This window comes from Melopsittacus undulatus, chromosome 3 (assembly GCF_012275295.1).
Source record: "Melopsittacus undulatus isolate bMelUnd1 chromosome 3, bMelUnd1.mat.Z, whole genome shotgun sequence".
In the NCBI taxonomy this organism is placed as follows: domain Eukaryota; kingdom Metazoa; phylum Chordata; class Aves; order Psittaciformes; family Psittaculidae; genus Melopsittacus; species Melopsittacus undulatus.
Window position 1 is genome coordinate 70330640 of NC_047529.1, and position 15535 is coordinate 70346174.

Sequence of the window (15535 nt, forward strand, 5' to 3'; positions counted from 1 at the left end):
AGGGTCTTTCATCAGATGAAAGGACAGATAGAGAAGTAGAATACCAAACTTGAACAATTCAGCATTTGTTAGGCAGCTGCTTATAGACTGGGCTGCTGCCTGATGTGTACAGTAGCTGTATTTTTCATCAGACTAGAGTGTGTTCAAAAATTGAAAATGCCTTTGCTACCCACATGAGGTAAATTCACCTAACAGTCTACAGGAAAAACATATCCAGGATCTGACATTTACATTAGCAGAAATAGAAGTAAGCTTAAGCCAACAGTGAATACTTTAAAACTCTTGTTCCAAGCCTCTGGGATAAACACAGTTAAATAATGGCAAATAAATCCATGAACATCGTTACAGAGTCATTCCGCAAGTCCCATTATTGCATTTTATGGGCTTAAAAATCATTACGCATAAAACTATGCAAGAATAATTGAACATAACATTAGAAGAACTCAGCATTTTTGTTTGTTTTGACTGTGTCCCTTCCTATATAATTTCAGAGCCAAATGAGAATAGGAAATCCATTCTGTCTTAACAGGTATTGCACATATCAAACTGTAGTTTACATGCAGGAGCATATTTCAAACCAGAATTTTTCCCCATCTGCTTTGCTCATGTGAACATAACAACTAAGAGAGAGCAAAGCTCCATGTTGCTGCCTTATAGGAGCAGCCAGCAATGGCTGCTTCAACAGGAGCAGCTGAATGTTTCTCTCCCTGGCAGATCCTCTCAGTTTCGAGCAATCAACCCTTCAGGGATGCTGTGACTGGGAGCTTGTGTCTGGAGCTGGAGGCTCTGATTATCAAAAATTAAAATTATTTCCAAAGAGCAGAGAAGAGACAAAGGAAGATGATGATAAAAGACAGCTGAAGTCATAAGTGAATTAATGAGCTAGAGAGAAACTCAGTTCTATTTAACAATAATGAATCGAGTATTATTTGGTATAGTCCCACCTCTCAGTTGAGGTGGGCTGCAAGATGCTGAATGGCTTGGGTTGCTCATTTGCTCTACTGCTATTATCTATGAATTTGTCCATGGATGTCCATGTCCTGCAGCATGGACAGGAAATGGCAAAGCTCATACTACACCATGGTTCTTAGCATCCTATGGCAAGAGCTGCCCAAAGCACTTAAATACTGAGATTGACAACTGTCCTTTTATTGCCCAGCTGAATCAAAAACATTTGGCTGTTGTGGTAAGGAGGATGCTCCCTGCAGCAAGTTGTTGGACAGCTTTGTTATTCAAACAGGACACTGCAAATCCTTATCAGGTGGGAGGCCCAGAGGCCACGGCCACCAGCAGAGGAGCAGTGATGTGGTTCTGCCTGGCATAGATGTGTTGCCATTAGCAAGATTTCTTCTCACAGAGAAGCAATTTGGATAATTTACACCCTCCCAGGGCAAATGTATTTCAAAGAGACCAGAGGGTCAAATGCAATGCATTAGGCAAAACAGCTAATGTATGATAGAGTTGTGGCTCCTGAAAATAAGGACTTATTTTGAAAGAAAATGGTCGTGCTGTGTTATTAGGTCAGGAGAAATGTTGTCTGAATAGCAATTAGAACTGAAATTACTTTTTTTTTTCATTTGGTTTGGGGGTGAAATAGCAAAGCCTCAGCTAGCAGAAGTCTGGTTCTTCTTAATGCACCAAACCTGCTAACCTGAAAGAAAGTATTATTCATATTCCCTTTCTGTTATGATCCTTTTTTATGTTCTTTTAAATTATAGTCCTTCTCAAATACATGGCAACAGGCTGGGTGCATATTGTTATTTGGGGCTTTGACAGCCTGAATGCTTTCAGTTTTCTGTGTTGCAGTAAGGGGCATCAGAGGAAGCTGTCAGGACTCGAAACAAGCAACGGGTTTGTCATACAGCAGATAATCGATCTGTGGAACGTATTGAAGAAGGATCTTGTTAGTGGAAAAACTTTACATGGCTCAGGGGGATGAATGGATGAGTATTTGGAGGGGAAATCCACTGTGGATTGATACAGAAACCATATCTACTTCATGAATGTCCCAACTGTAAAACTATTTCTACCTTTTAAAATACGAATTTTTTAAAGTCTTTTATTCAGCTCGTCTGTAAAAGCTGTAAGAATTTGTTATCCTTACTCCTTGAGCTTTGAAATGTTGCTGGACTATACATATGATAATATACACAAAAAGCATTGTTACCAAGCTGCGATCAGATTATGGATAAAAATATAAACATAGTCTTGGTAAATTCAGGACAGCCTTTTGGAGGTGATAAGATGTGCAGATTGCTCTTTCATAGCCCAAGGGAATCTTCATGCTTCAGCAGTATCTTTCCCACTACCAGCACAGAAAATTATCCTTCTTCCCCTTAGATCAATTTAGAGCTCCTTACTAACACAAATAATCGACTTGCTATTTCTCTTTTATTTGGGAGTGTTTTCTTCTCATATGGGCACTGTTCTGTATTAATGTATTTTTATTCTTGTTGGCCATTGCTATGCCTCTTTAGCTCTAGGACAGGTCCTCTGGGCTGATGTGACTAGAACTGAAGACACAGTTGTCATTCCAGAGACACATGCAGTCTGGCATGATGATATTTTCTTCTATATCCCTATTACTTTCGTAATAATTCCTAACCTTCAGTTTAGCTTATTGGTTATTGCCCTGAACTAAATTGAAATTTTCAGAGAAATACTCTCTGTGACTGCAGGATCTTTTTTCCTGGCTAGCAATAGAGAGACTGTTATTGTGAATGTGTAATTAGGGTAGGTTTTGCATTACTTTGTATTTATCAATGTTGAATTTCTTCAGCTGTTGCATTATTTACTGATATCTTTTTACAGATCTTCACTGTGAATAATTCAATATAATCAGCAAAGTATGTCTCCTAATTCTTCACATTCTTCTCATGATCACTTACAAACATTATGGAGTTCTACAGCTATTAAATTTCCTATTACACTGCTAAGTTTATATTCATAATTGCTTCAATGCACTATGAAGTGAGGCATTGTTAAAATGATTTGGTGATTAGCTCATACTTAATTGTACATTTGTTGATATATTCAGATAACTCCAACAGATTTTACTCTAAAAGTCATGTTGATTCATTCCCTGTATAACACATTTATCTATTTTTTAATATTCTTTCTGTTAATCTGCTCAGGATACAAGTCAGCTTTATCTCCCTGTACTTCTCCACATTTCCTCAGGGGGTTTATTAAATACTAATGCCGCATTTATCATTTTCCCGTCCTTGGGATCTCAGGTGATTTTAAGCAATGGGGTACAGTTTGGTCATTTCAAAACATCCTAGGCCTGAGCAAAGCAGAACTTACTCATGGTCTGGTAGCTGGATTTCACCTTGTGTTTTGCATTGCTGTGGGAAATACCAAAGGAAAAGCAGTGCCACACTGCAGGCTTAGCACTTCACTCACCTGCAGATGAGCACAACTTTCCCTTGTATCAATTGCTTTCAAGTCCAGGACTTTTTGGAATTGTTAGACCACTTATAAAGGCTCAACAGAAAGTATTAACAACAGGTACCTCTTGGCAGTGGCCTTAGCTGAGTGTACAGTGCACTTCCAACTGAAAGGTTTTAGTTGTCCTTGTGTCAAAATATGCTGTGTTAGATCCTTTATCAATCCAAGTGTAACAAAACTAGCATGTTACACAACAGATTTTGTTGTGTAAGAAGCTCAGATAGTTGATGCCACGGAAAGGACTCAGTCAGAGACCAATAGCAATTTATTGCAAAGCATTAACTCCTTGTATACTATTGCTTACACACACCTACAGCAATTTGGCATATCATGATTGGATACTTGTCCTGAAGACCCTTAGTGACTAACATATAATTGGTTAAGCACAGGTGTGAGAACTTGACCTCAAAAGCTTGCCAACAGTCCACAGTTCTCATAAGTCAGTGAATTACAGCTTCTTCTTATCTTGCTTGCTTAGGCTTCCTCGGGCCTCCCACGGCCTTGCCGTATCCCTTGGAGTTATTCAGAGCTCATGTACCAAATATCCATTCTCCTGTGAGAACACTGTCTCCACAAGTTGAGCTCATATACATCTACCTAATTCTCAATACAACAATAACCAGAAGAACCTTGGGCCGTACATGGCCTTGTAACTAAAAAGAAAGAAGGAGAGTATTTCTTCCCTTTCAGGAAATGGCTTGGCTAAACAAAGCTCCCATGCAAGGTGAGCCCTCAGGGAAGAAAACAGAGGTACTGGTAGAGGTCAAACTGCATGGGCCTCCCCTTTCAATCTTCTGCCAAGACTCATGCAGGTGAAATTAGGACACAAACTCAGACAGCAGTTCTTTGTCGGAAGGAGAAGATGGGAGATCTTCCAAGCAATTACAATAACTTTGGTCTAGACTCATTTCCTCTTGCTTGTATTTAGATTTAGGCAACTCAAGGGATAAGAAATAAGGATCTGTGGGAGAGGGATAATTTAACAAAAAGAAAAACTCACATGCTGAAGTTAATATTGTTTTATACAAGAAAATTTATTTTTGGCTTTCAGAAAGAAAACTGCTTTCAATTTTCTGTCATACTAAAGCCATTTTGCACCATCTGGACTTCTGTTCCAGTTTTCAGGCAGGAAATATTTTCTTTCCTGTGTAAGATTCCTATCTTAGTTTCAGTGTTCTCTAAAATTCAGTTATGATACTAATATTGCGTAAGTTAGACTAAATATTGACCACCAAATATTGGATTGATTTTCTCTTCAGAGATTCCATTTCTTTAATGTGCTTTAATTTCTTTTGTCATGTCCTTGCAAGGAGCCTGTTACAGCACTTTCCCTTCTGCTAGTGCTAGAAACAGAACAAGATTTCGCACCATGGATTGATCCCAACCTGCTAAATATGGTGGCAACCCTCCCTGCTATTTTAGCTCTACAGAGGCAAACTTGAAAGACTCCAGATCCCATCAGGCTTCTGAGGGATGTGGCAAGAGTAACAGGTACAAGAACCAAATTTAAGTCTTTATTTACAAACGCAAAGCTCAGCACTGAACATCTTTGGCATATGTCAATGTAGTGTTATTGACTTGGCTTTATTCTACATCAGGGCAAACCTACCTGAAAATGTACCTCTAGGATTATGTTTTCCACAATGACAAAGAAACAGATCTATCCAGACAAAAATTTTCATGTATATTTAAATGTAGTCCATAGCATACATCTCCCCACTTGCAAGGGTACAAACATTTGAACTTTGGTTCACAGGATGTGTTGTCAATATTTTAAATAAATTTCAAACTAATGCATCAGTTTTTGGCTCCAGATATCACAGCTCCCATTGATAAGTAATCCTGGAAAATTCACTTAGAGATAACAGCAGATGTTTAGTTAAGCAAGTAAAAAAGCACCTAAACCATATGCCTGAATTAGAACAAAGTTTTCCTCATGATTGCTGGGGTTTCCTGTTTCTGTTTGGGTTGAATAGTCCTTGGGAACAGTTTAACACAACTATGCAGCAGTTCCAGTCCTCACAGCATCTGTGAAACAGAGAACAACTCATGAAAACCCCAAAATTAGAAAGTCTTAAAAATCCCATAAAGTTTGTTTGACATTCATTTTGATTTTGAAATGAAAACCTAATGTGGAAACCTTTCTTTGAGGAAAACCTGCTCACATCTTTCTTTGCTTGGAATAATCTCTCTTCCCTCAGAGCAATGCTGAAAACACTGAGAAACAAACACAGGATCTCCATACGTTTTTCCAGCTGAGGATTTTCATTCAGTTAAAATATTTTTAATCTCTTAAGCGTGATCTGATGCCACTTCTTTGTGGGCTGCATGAGTCCTCTTCTGACCTTGTAAAATGAGTTTTATATCTACAGTTGTCTACAGCTCTCATTTGCAGTGCCAGAGGCAATTTAATTGTTCAATACTTTCATTAGTCCCGTATCGATCTGATCCTTTTCCTCCCTGCTGTACAGAGAAAGGTACATTTCCTGTTCCTAGTTGCTACTTAAGAAAACCCTCTTACTGTTTTGTTGGCATTTTGATGATATTTGATGCTAATTTTTCCTAGTTGTACTTAAAACAACTTTTTTATTTCATATTTTATTTAAAGCAATCTTTTAGGCAATTTTACCTGTCTCTGCAAGTTCTTTTATTCTGAACACTTAGTAAATCACTTCTCCCTGCCTTCCCCCCAGCATCTATTAAACTAAATACTAAGCTGGGAGGTGGGAGGTTTTCACCACCTAGCTGGAGGCATTCATTAACTTTTTTTGTAGCGTGCCCTTTAAGGCTACTCTCTAGCACATGCTGAGAAGTACAGCACCCTAACAGAGCCATGGGAAAACCCCGACTTCTTGTTCCAGCCGGGGGTGTTACACGAGATCATTACAATACGTTAATTCAGAATACAGTCTGTTACACAGACCTAAGCTTTCTTTCGTGGCATAAAGCCACAGCACTCCCATCCAGGCATGTCCATTTCTCCAGCTGGTGCCTCCTCTCTATTTCTAGGAGATTTGCTGACCCCTGGGAAAAAGGCTTGTCCACCTCAGGCGAAGAAAATCCACGCCTTTGGAGGCCATGTGCTCACAGCAACTGGGGCTACACCAGGCTCCCCATGGAGGATGCCACTGCCTCGTGTTTTGTGTTTTGCTCCAATTCTGTGGCCTTCAGAAAGCGGGACTTTCTTTTTTCAGTTTTCAAATTAAAAATCTCATTCACTTCAACAGTGAAACTTTTTTTTTTTCTGGCAAACCCTGACAAGTCGATACTCTGTATTTTAAACAATTCAGTTTAAATTGTTCATACATGGATTTAAGAGTCTTTAGGTGAGCTGCTGGAGCAGGGATCAGCTGTCAGGAAGGAGCGGAACATGGTTCCAAAGTCCATGTAGCTACTGAGGAACAAACTTGCCCCCTTAATAGCAACTGATGCCCCAAAGTCTGGGCATTTGAGACACATGTTCCCTTCCCTCCCTGTGCCTTCTGGTGTTGGCGCAAGGGATAGAGGTCTCTGGGGGTGGTGTGGCCTCAGAAGCCTCTCTCAGGTGTCCCCAAGGAGCTGCTTTCCCTCAGGGGAGGAGGCAGCACATGTGTCCAATCTACTTCTGGCTGAGGCATCCAGGAAGAGCCCCACTAGGACCAGAAAGGCTGGACCTGGTATGGAAAGAACAAGAACAGTGGAGAAGAGAGTGATTTGTTCTACCAAACCACCTTAGAAGAGCTAAAGATACATATGTATGTTTTGTATGGCCTATCTGGTGGCTCACCACCAAGTACTGCAGACTGGGATAAGCTGGTACCTATAGGATGCTGCCAACATGTGCTGCAGCTCCTGCTGCTGCCAGACACAGCCAGTCTCCACTGCAAGATGGCCACATGTTTACAGGGACATGTACACAGGGATACCCATGGATGCAACAGTCTGATGCATCACAAAACAATGCGTAGCTGTAGCATGTCACTGAATGGTAACTGCCAGCAAATAAAAGGGTTGCAATTGTTTGACAGCATCACAGTGTTCAGGCTGTTTACAGATTTATTAATTTACAGCTTTTAATGAGTTACTGAGGCCTATAATTCTCACAGTCTTAAATGTTACCTGGTCGAGAAGCAAGGATGGGACTCTCAACATACACTTTGAAAGCTGTACCAAGATTTAGGAGCAGAGGACAGTTGAACTTGATAGTAAGACAAAACTGTGCTAAACTGCCATATATATGTTTTCTCATGTCCCCTGGCCTGCACAGAACAGAACTGAAAGTCACTGGAAGTGGCAACATGCCACTTCATCAGCGCTGAATCCTTCTGCCAGAATGAATCAACTTCAGCCATATGTTACTTAAAGAAAAAATACAAATAAATACTGAAAATATCAGATCCTGAAATTTAAATTGTTGTTATTACAAACCTTTTTTGATCAGAAAAGTAGTAAGGCAGACATGAGAAAGCTGTTGTGGTGACATTCTCCATTGCAAAGGCTTTTCCTGATGCTAATAGAAGATGTTAACAGAGTTTCCACCCCAGTTCAGCAAAGAAATCCTAGAGCCAAAGTCCCAGGTTCCAGCATGGAAATCCTAGGTGTCATGTGGTATATTGGTGAGAGTTTACATGAGTGCAGAAGCTTTTGGTCTGGTTTTTATTTCTGTCTCTTGCCCACACTTCCCAGCACTTCTCATTTGTCCACAAGGTTTCTTCACGCAGATTTCTTCTATTTCCTCTGTGCCATTCATCTGCCATGGTTCAGGGTGAGGCAGGCAGGCAGAGCTTTGCTTTGACCATCCAAAGCACAGGCTGGGACACCCAGCACCCTTCCTGACAGTGTACTTGGACTTCCTTGCCCTGTACTCAGTGCTCCCAGGCATCTCCTTTCTTTGTCAGCACACAGTGTCTCTTGGCCACCATGCTGGGTGGGCAGTGGGCCTCCCACCTGGCCAGGACACCACATTTCAGTTCTGGGCTTGACCAGAAATAGCTTCATCCAGTGCAAAATGGTGACATGGACAGTGGGATTGAGTGTGCCCTAAGCAAATTTGCTGATGACACCAAGCTGTCTGGTTCTGTTGATACGCTGGAGGGCAGGAATGCCATCCAGATGGACCTTGACATGCATGTGAGGTGGGCTGATGCCAACCTCATGAAGTTTAACCATGACAAGGGCAAGGCCCTACACCTGGGTCAGAGCAATCCCAGGCACAGCTACAGGTTGGGTAGAGAAGAGATTCAGAGCAGCCCTGCAGAGAAGGATTTGGGGGTGTTGGTTGATGAGAACATGAACATGAGCCAGCTTCAGTGTGCACTCGCGGCCCAGAAAGCCAACCGTATCCTGGGCTGCATCAAAAGGAGCGTGACCAGCAGGTCGAAGGAGGTGATCCTGCCCCTCTACTCTGCTCTGATGAGACCTCACTTGGAGTATTGTGTGCAGTTCTGGTGTCCTCAACATAAAAAGGACATGGAACTGTTAGAACAAGTTCAGAGGAGGGCCACGAGGATGATCAGGGGACTGGAGCACCTCCTGTATGAAGACAGGCTGAGAAAGTTGGGGCTGTTCAGCCTGGAGAAGAGAAGGCTGCATGGAGACCTCATAGCAGCCTTCCAGTATCTGAAGGCGGCCTATAGGGATGCTGGTGAGGGACTATTCATTAGGGACTGTAATGATAGGACAAGGGGTAATGCGTTAAAACTTAAACAGGGAAGTTTAGAGTGGATATAAGGAAGAAATTCTTTACTGTAAGGGTAGTGAGGCACTGGAACGGGTAGCCCAAGGAAGTTGTGAATGCTCCATCCCTGGCGGTGTTCAAGGCCAGGTTGGACAGAGCCTTGGGTGACCTGGTTTAGTGTGAGGTGTCCCTGCCCATGGCAGGGGGGTTAGAACTAGATGATCTGAAGGTCCTTTCCAACCCTAACTATTCTATGATTCTGTGAAAGCCCCTTCCCATGGAAACAAGGTCACTGAGCTTGTCTTGGGACAAGTTCTCAATCTTCCTTCAGGGAAACTGAGCATTCTGTGTGAGCCACACCCATTCCTGGCTGACCAAGGGCCTTCAAGCCCAGCCCCATGTTGCAGATCCATCACCTCCACCTGTAGCCTCCCTGCAGAGCCCCTTAATGCCATTCTGTGCATTCAAAGTGAGATGCCAGAAGCCCCTAAGAAACCAAATGCTTGATGGTCTCAGCATCTCCGATCCTTAAAACAAACACAATTCTCTCTACTGCAGTTTGTACAAATGAGGAATTTTTAATGGCATCCAGACAAAAGCTGTCATTGTCTTCATGTCTTTATGAGAGCTCTTTTCCTTCAGCATCCTGCTGGCCCAGAGCCAGGCTGCATGCATTGCATCACAGGGCTACTCAGGACTTCTCAAAACAAGGTCCCAAAGGCCGCACACACAAAGGCTAGCTGAAGTAACATGGCCACTGGCTTGCCAGGTACCTGGGACTGAGCCTGGTGAGGGTTTAGTTTTGCACAGTTGGCTTGGGAAGCAGCTAACTGAGCAGAAGAAATCAGCTCATTTGGCAAAGGATGAATACTTGGGCTCTGAGTTAAGGTGTCCTTAGACCCTCAGGGGCCACAGATGGTGCAGGTTATGTTTTCTCATTTCTGTCCAGTCCACCTGAATGTCTGTTGGAAGTGAGGTGACAAATACAGAACTAAACCAAACAAAGAACTCAGATAATCACGCCTTGGGGAGGCAGCTCTGAAAGGCAGCTTGGAACCTTTCTGTTTTCTAACAGGCTGAAACAACAGTGAAAACATGATGCTGCAGTCACTGCACCTAAACACCGGATTTGTAGAGGTGAAACGGACCAGTTGGTGCACAGGTATTGGGTGGTTCATTATATGAAACTCCTAAATAATCACACCATGCCTGAAAGAAGAGTGAAAACTAAGCCTAGAACAGTCAGTGTGCTGAGTCCTGTTACACTGACGTGCAGGAAGGATTCCCCAGGCAAAACCAGTGCAGTTCTGTGTGGTTGGGCTGGGCACATGAGTCTGGCATGTGAGCAGCTGTGGCTGACAGGAGTACCAGGAGTCCATGTCCTGCCTGTGAGTGCAGAGCCCCTGAGAAAGGGGAAATTGTTTACCTGAAGTAAACAGTATATTGGTGGCCACAGCTCACCAAAGCAGTGCCTGTCAGACATCTCAAAGCATTTACGTTTCAGCCACCATCTGGACTAAAGCATCTGAGCTGAAAGGCAGTAGGCCAGATTTTAGAATGGACTTGATGACTTTTACCTCTCCTAAGAGCAAAGGGGCAGCTTGCCCATGCCTGTGCTGCCAGCATGGGTTCTGTCTCCCTGTCCCACACAGTCCCACTTGTTTTGCATGGTCAACAACACATTGGGCCACAGACCTGTTTTCCTACGATTCATTCAGCTTTCTGTGGAAAACATCAAGAGATGGCAAATCCATCATTGCTGTAAATAACTTGTCTCACTAAGTGCTCTTGCTGGTAGAAATGCAATCCTAATTGTTGATTGAATTTCTCTGAATTTATGTTCCAGGAAATGAGGGTTTTTATTGTTACCTTTTCTAATAGATTAAAGAAGCTCTTTGTATCTTTTATATTCCACCTAGGAAGATACATACATGCTGCAATCAGACCACTCTTATCGCCACAGTTATCACCTGATAAATGAAATGGACTGGACAAATTCTACCAGCACTGATTCTCCACTTTTATTTTCCATCATTATTTTCCCCAGGATTTGTGGCAGGCTGCTGTGTTGCATTGTTCACCCTGATAGTCTTTTAAAAGCTATTGGCAGTATATCATCACTCTTCCATGTTATCTGAAACTTCTGTGCTGTTAATGGGGAAAAGCCTTCTTAGCAAACTCTTTTAGGAGTTGGGAATTGTTTGCTTCTGTCTACTGGATTGAATTTATTGCCTCAAAATGATTTACCTCCTTAGGGTAGCATCATAATAGGCTACAGGTAGCTTAACCAATTTCCCAATACGGAAAAAAAAGCTGTATTGAATACGAAGGATTTTTTACTTATTCATAGAAATTAAACAGTTGATTAATTGTCACTGGGATTCACAGGTATATGCAGCCATTTTTGTTAGTAGGTTCCCCTAGGTTTTGGTATTAGTTGGAAATTTCAACAGCAGCCAGAAAGTGTAAAATCACAAATCTTATTGAACATTACCAAAGGGATTTGAATCACTTTGAGCAACACAGCCAGTGAACGGAAGACCAAACAGAAGTGATGCTACTGCAGCTGAGAGACTCTAAGGGCTGTCAGCACAATGTGCTCAGAAGAGAGAGAAACTCATTTACAGCCACAATGCTCTGGGAGATGAGGCTTACATTGCTGATCCATGGGCAGTATTCCTTGCCAGCCAGATAGTCCTGCTGTAAGTGCTGAAACAAATACCAACACTTGTAATCTTAGTTGTATGGCTTGTTTGCAACAATTGGGTTTGGCACAGCAATGGTGAATGCATCAAATGGCAGAGGGACTGTCCACGGGGAGAGGCCAGCTACTAATGGCACAAGAAACATTTGACAATGAAAACTGTCTGCTGGTTTTTAGCTTTAGGAAGAATACTCTGGCAGATCTTGTAGCCAGCAGCACTGTGTGAGATGATATCCCTGGCTATTGATGTGGTGGTTGCTATGGGAAGTATGTTTTGAGAACAGCATAAAAGGAGAGGGGAGTGGAAAATCTCCTTAGAAGAAAGTGTGAGCTGGTTGCATGCAGAGGAAGATAAGGTCACCAAACCAGAGGGTGCAGTGCATTCACGTGGCTCAAGAAAAAGTAATGGGAAATCCCATGAGTTAAAAATTGGGGCTTTATGAAACCAAAACTGAATGTGTGAGTTACCCTCCCTTGAGGAGTGAGCTTCAATGGAGTGGAAGTCCTCGATCTCAGCAGGAGGTACCTGCAGCTTCTCTGGCTTGGCAATGGGGCTACCCACCAGGAGACAGCCCCCCTGGATGGCCCCAGCCAGCTGATTACAGTGCATGGCAGCAGAATGGATAAAAAATGAGCATTTTATATGAAAAATATCTGTCTGGGAGAAAAAAAAATTATGGAAAAACAGAGAGAAATTAAAGAGGGAAGGAAGAAAGTTTGAAAGGAAGGAAGGAAGAAAGAAAGAAGGGATGGAAGAAATGAAGAAAGAAGCAGAGCTAGTTTCTGAAACCATAACTTTAATAAATAACTGTATAGTGTTTGTAATACATTTTTAATTTAGCAAATGTATCTGTTTATAATCAATTTCCTTTGATAACAAAAAATACTTTAAAACCATTAAGATTATTTTATAACTAATGGACCCCATCCACAAGATCATAGAGAGGTGAGCACTTACATAAACACCTCACTCTGAGCATTCCAACTTGGAGGAACATGAGGCAGGCCCAATCTTGACACCATGGAACAAATCTGGCTCTGTGGCTCATTTGGTCAGTCACAGGTTTGTAGCTTCTAGTCCGGAAGTGGCTTGTGTCCTGTCAATCTAGAACTTGAACATAAAATAAGTGTACAGATTTGTCCATTAATATAAACCTTCATCACTCTGCTTCAGTTTTGTTTCAGTCACTTATCTGGACTAACGCTGGGGTTGTTTTTGCTTCAGTAGCAAAGATCTAAACCAAAATGAGTTATTGCATCAGTCGTTAATTCAGCCTATTTCTTTGATAATAATAGGAATTTGGACTCAAAATGAATACTGATAAAATGAAGAGATCCTACTGGCAGTAAAATTCGATCAGGCTTTTAACAGTTTCGCTGATATATTTTAAGATCATATTTAACAACATCAAAGGAGAAATAGATCTTTGAACACATATCTCTGCAAGACCAAACCGTTGCTTCAGGCACCAGAAGGATGATATTGCAAGCACAATTAAGTTATGGGAACACTGTGCAAATGGCTTCCTCTGGGTTTTGGTGTTTTTTTCCCCTGATCTATTTTGCACATTAGAAAATCTATGCAAGGCTTGCCCAGTATTTACACATTTGTACAGTTGAATAGCACATGCAAGTAATATAAAGAGTGTACACCGAGGAAGGGAAGCTTTTTCAGTTGTTATGGGTATCCTGTACTCTCAATACACAACGGCCAGTGTTTTATAATCTTTCACTAGCATGATTTCTACCCTGAATTGTGAAAAGAAAACACATTTTGCCAGGAGTGTTCTCAACCCTTTCTGTGGGCAGGTGACACCAAAGGCATGGAAAATGCTCAGAATTTCACAAGCGAAGTCTTACTATTAGAAACCTCATCCCCTTCTGTCTGTTCCACAGATACACAGTTTTTATGCTTCTGAAAGACTTATAAGGTCCAAAGCCTGGAGAAGATACACACCAGAGTCCATATATATCCAGCAGGCAGGACAGAGACACCTGCATTTTGAGAACGTGGAAAACAATGCCAGGAACAGGAGCAAAGAGCCTCATCCAGCATCTCTGTTAGACGGTAGGAGTGTGGGGAAAAGAGATGCAGCTGCTGTTTTTCCAGTTGACTTCTGATGGTTCATTAGTCTACACCCATATCATGATTAGATCAGTTGGGCCAGTTTTCTAAAGTGCTCAAGATGATTGAATCAGCCAAGGATCAGTCAGATTATATCTGCCTTACTGCCATCATTGCAGTGCCATAAATATATCAATTAAAAGAGCTTGCTCTGAGAGGCTTCCTGCTGTGACTGATTCAATGGCCCCCTTTGTAAAGAAAATCAGCTTGGTAGCAGCCCTGAGGAGATGGTGGAAGCTGAGAGTGGTGGGACGCAGGGCTCAGGAGCTCAGGAGTATCTCTCCTTGTCCTGGGCAGAGCACATGTGGCTATGTGTGATGTAGAGGCAAGGGTGATATGAGGACAAGGCCCCAAGTCTGGGTGGCAGTGTTTGTTTATATCAGAGTGAAAAAAAACAGCTGAGTTTGCTCTTAAGATGATGCAGGCTCCTGAGGGGCATCGCTCAGCACCTCGTGCTAACTCACCCCAGTTAGACTGGTGCCTTTGACCACACAGAAGCCTGCTGCCATGACTCTCCCAGGCTGGGATTTGCCAGTCAGCTCTTTTCCTGGATGCTCCAGCTGTATGTAGCAAAAATCATGCAATAACCATGGTGTTTCCTGGGCTTTTGGGGTTTAACTGTGAAAAACCTTTGGCATTCAAACCTTGCAGGAAAAGAATTATGCCTTCAGACTGAAAAAGTCTCATCTGTATTTCCTGACACAGTAAGATCAGCGCTGTAGGACAGAAATACTAACAGTAAGTATTGATTAATAAGCACCAGTGATCAGTGCTGTAGGACAACACTACTAGCATAAGTAAGTATTGGTAAGATACTTACTTATGATCAGTAAGATCAGTGCTGTAAGACAGCAATATTAGCATAGAAGTGTTACTTGCTCTCAAATCCTTATCTAAATCATTGTGGATGAGTAAACAGCTTGCTGACCACCTATTAAGCTTTTCAGGAACAGGAGAGCATTTCCAAATACTACTTTGCAAAGACTTGTGCACATCCATGGGGTCATGAGATATTAAAGATTTTTCATCAGTCACAACACCTCGAGAATATTCTCAGGAATATTAGCTATGATTATGATAATTTGAAAAACTAAGTGCTGGGTGGAACTCTGAAGCTCTGAATGCACCATTTATTTGCATCAAATGCACCTGTCTTAAAGCATGCTATAGATTTTCACATGGAATCTGCAGAGTGGGTGGATCTTTTTTCTAATGCCTGAAAACTGAAGTTCACAAAGCCATATTTGGATGACATAACTATCAGCATTACATGGCTGACCCCCTAAAACTGTGGAAACAGACCTATAAAAGAGTGGCTGCAGTAGCCAGGGGAGGTCTGGGTTTGCTGTCCTAGGCTGACTCCAGATGATGCCTTGCCAGTTCATTGATGCAGTAGAAGAAAGCACTACTGCATAACTGTCCATCTGGCTTGAAATAGTTGCTGCTGGTACTCCTTGACTACATGGGTCACATTTACGACTTAAAGAGTACTCCTGCCTATTGTACTGCCCTTCCTTGTAAAGCTTCCTCTCTGTTTGCTCATTCTCTTTGTGCTCAGAATCAGTCTGCTCTTGTATCAGATATTTCCGCTGCCTTTTTT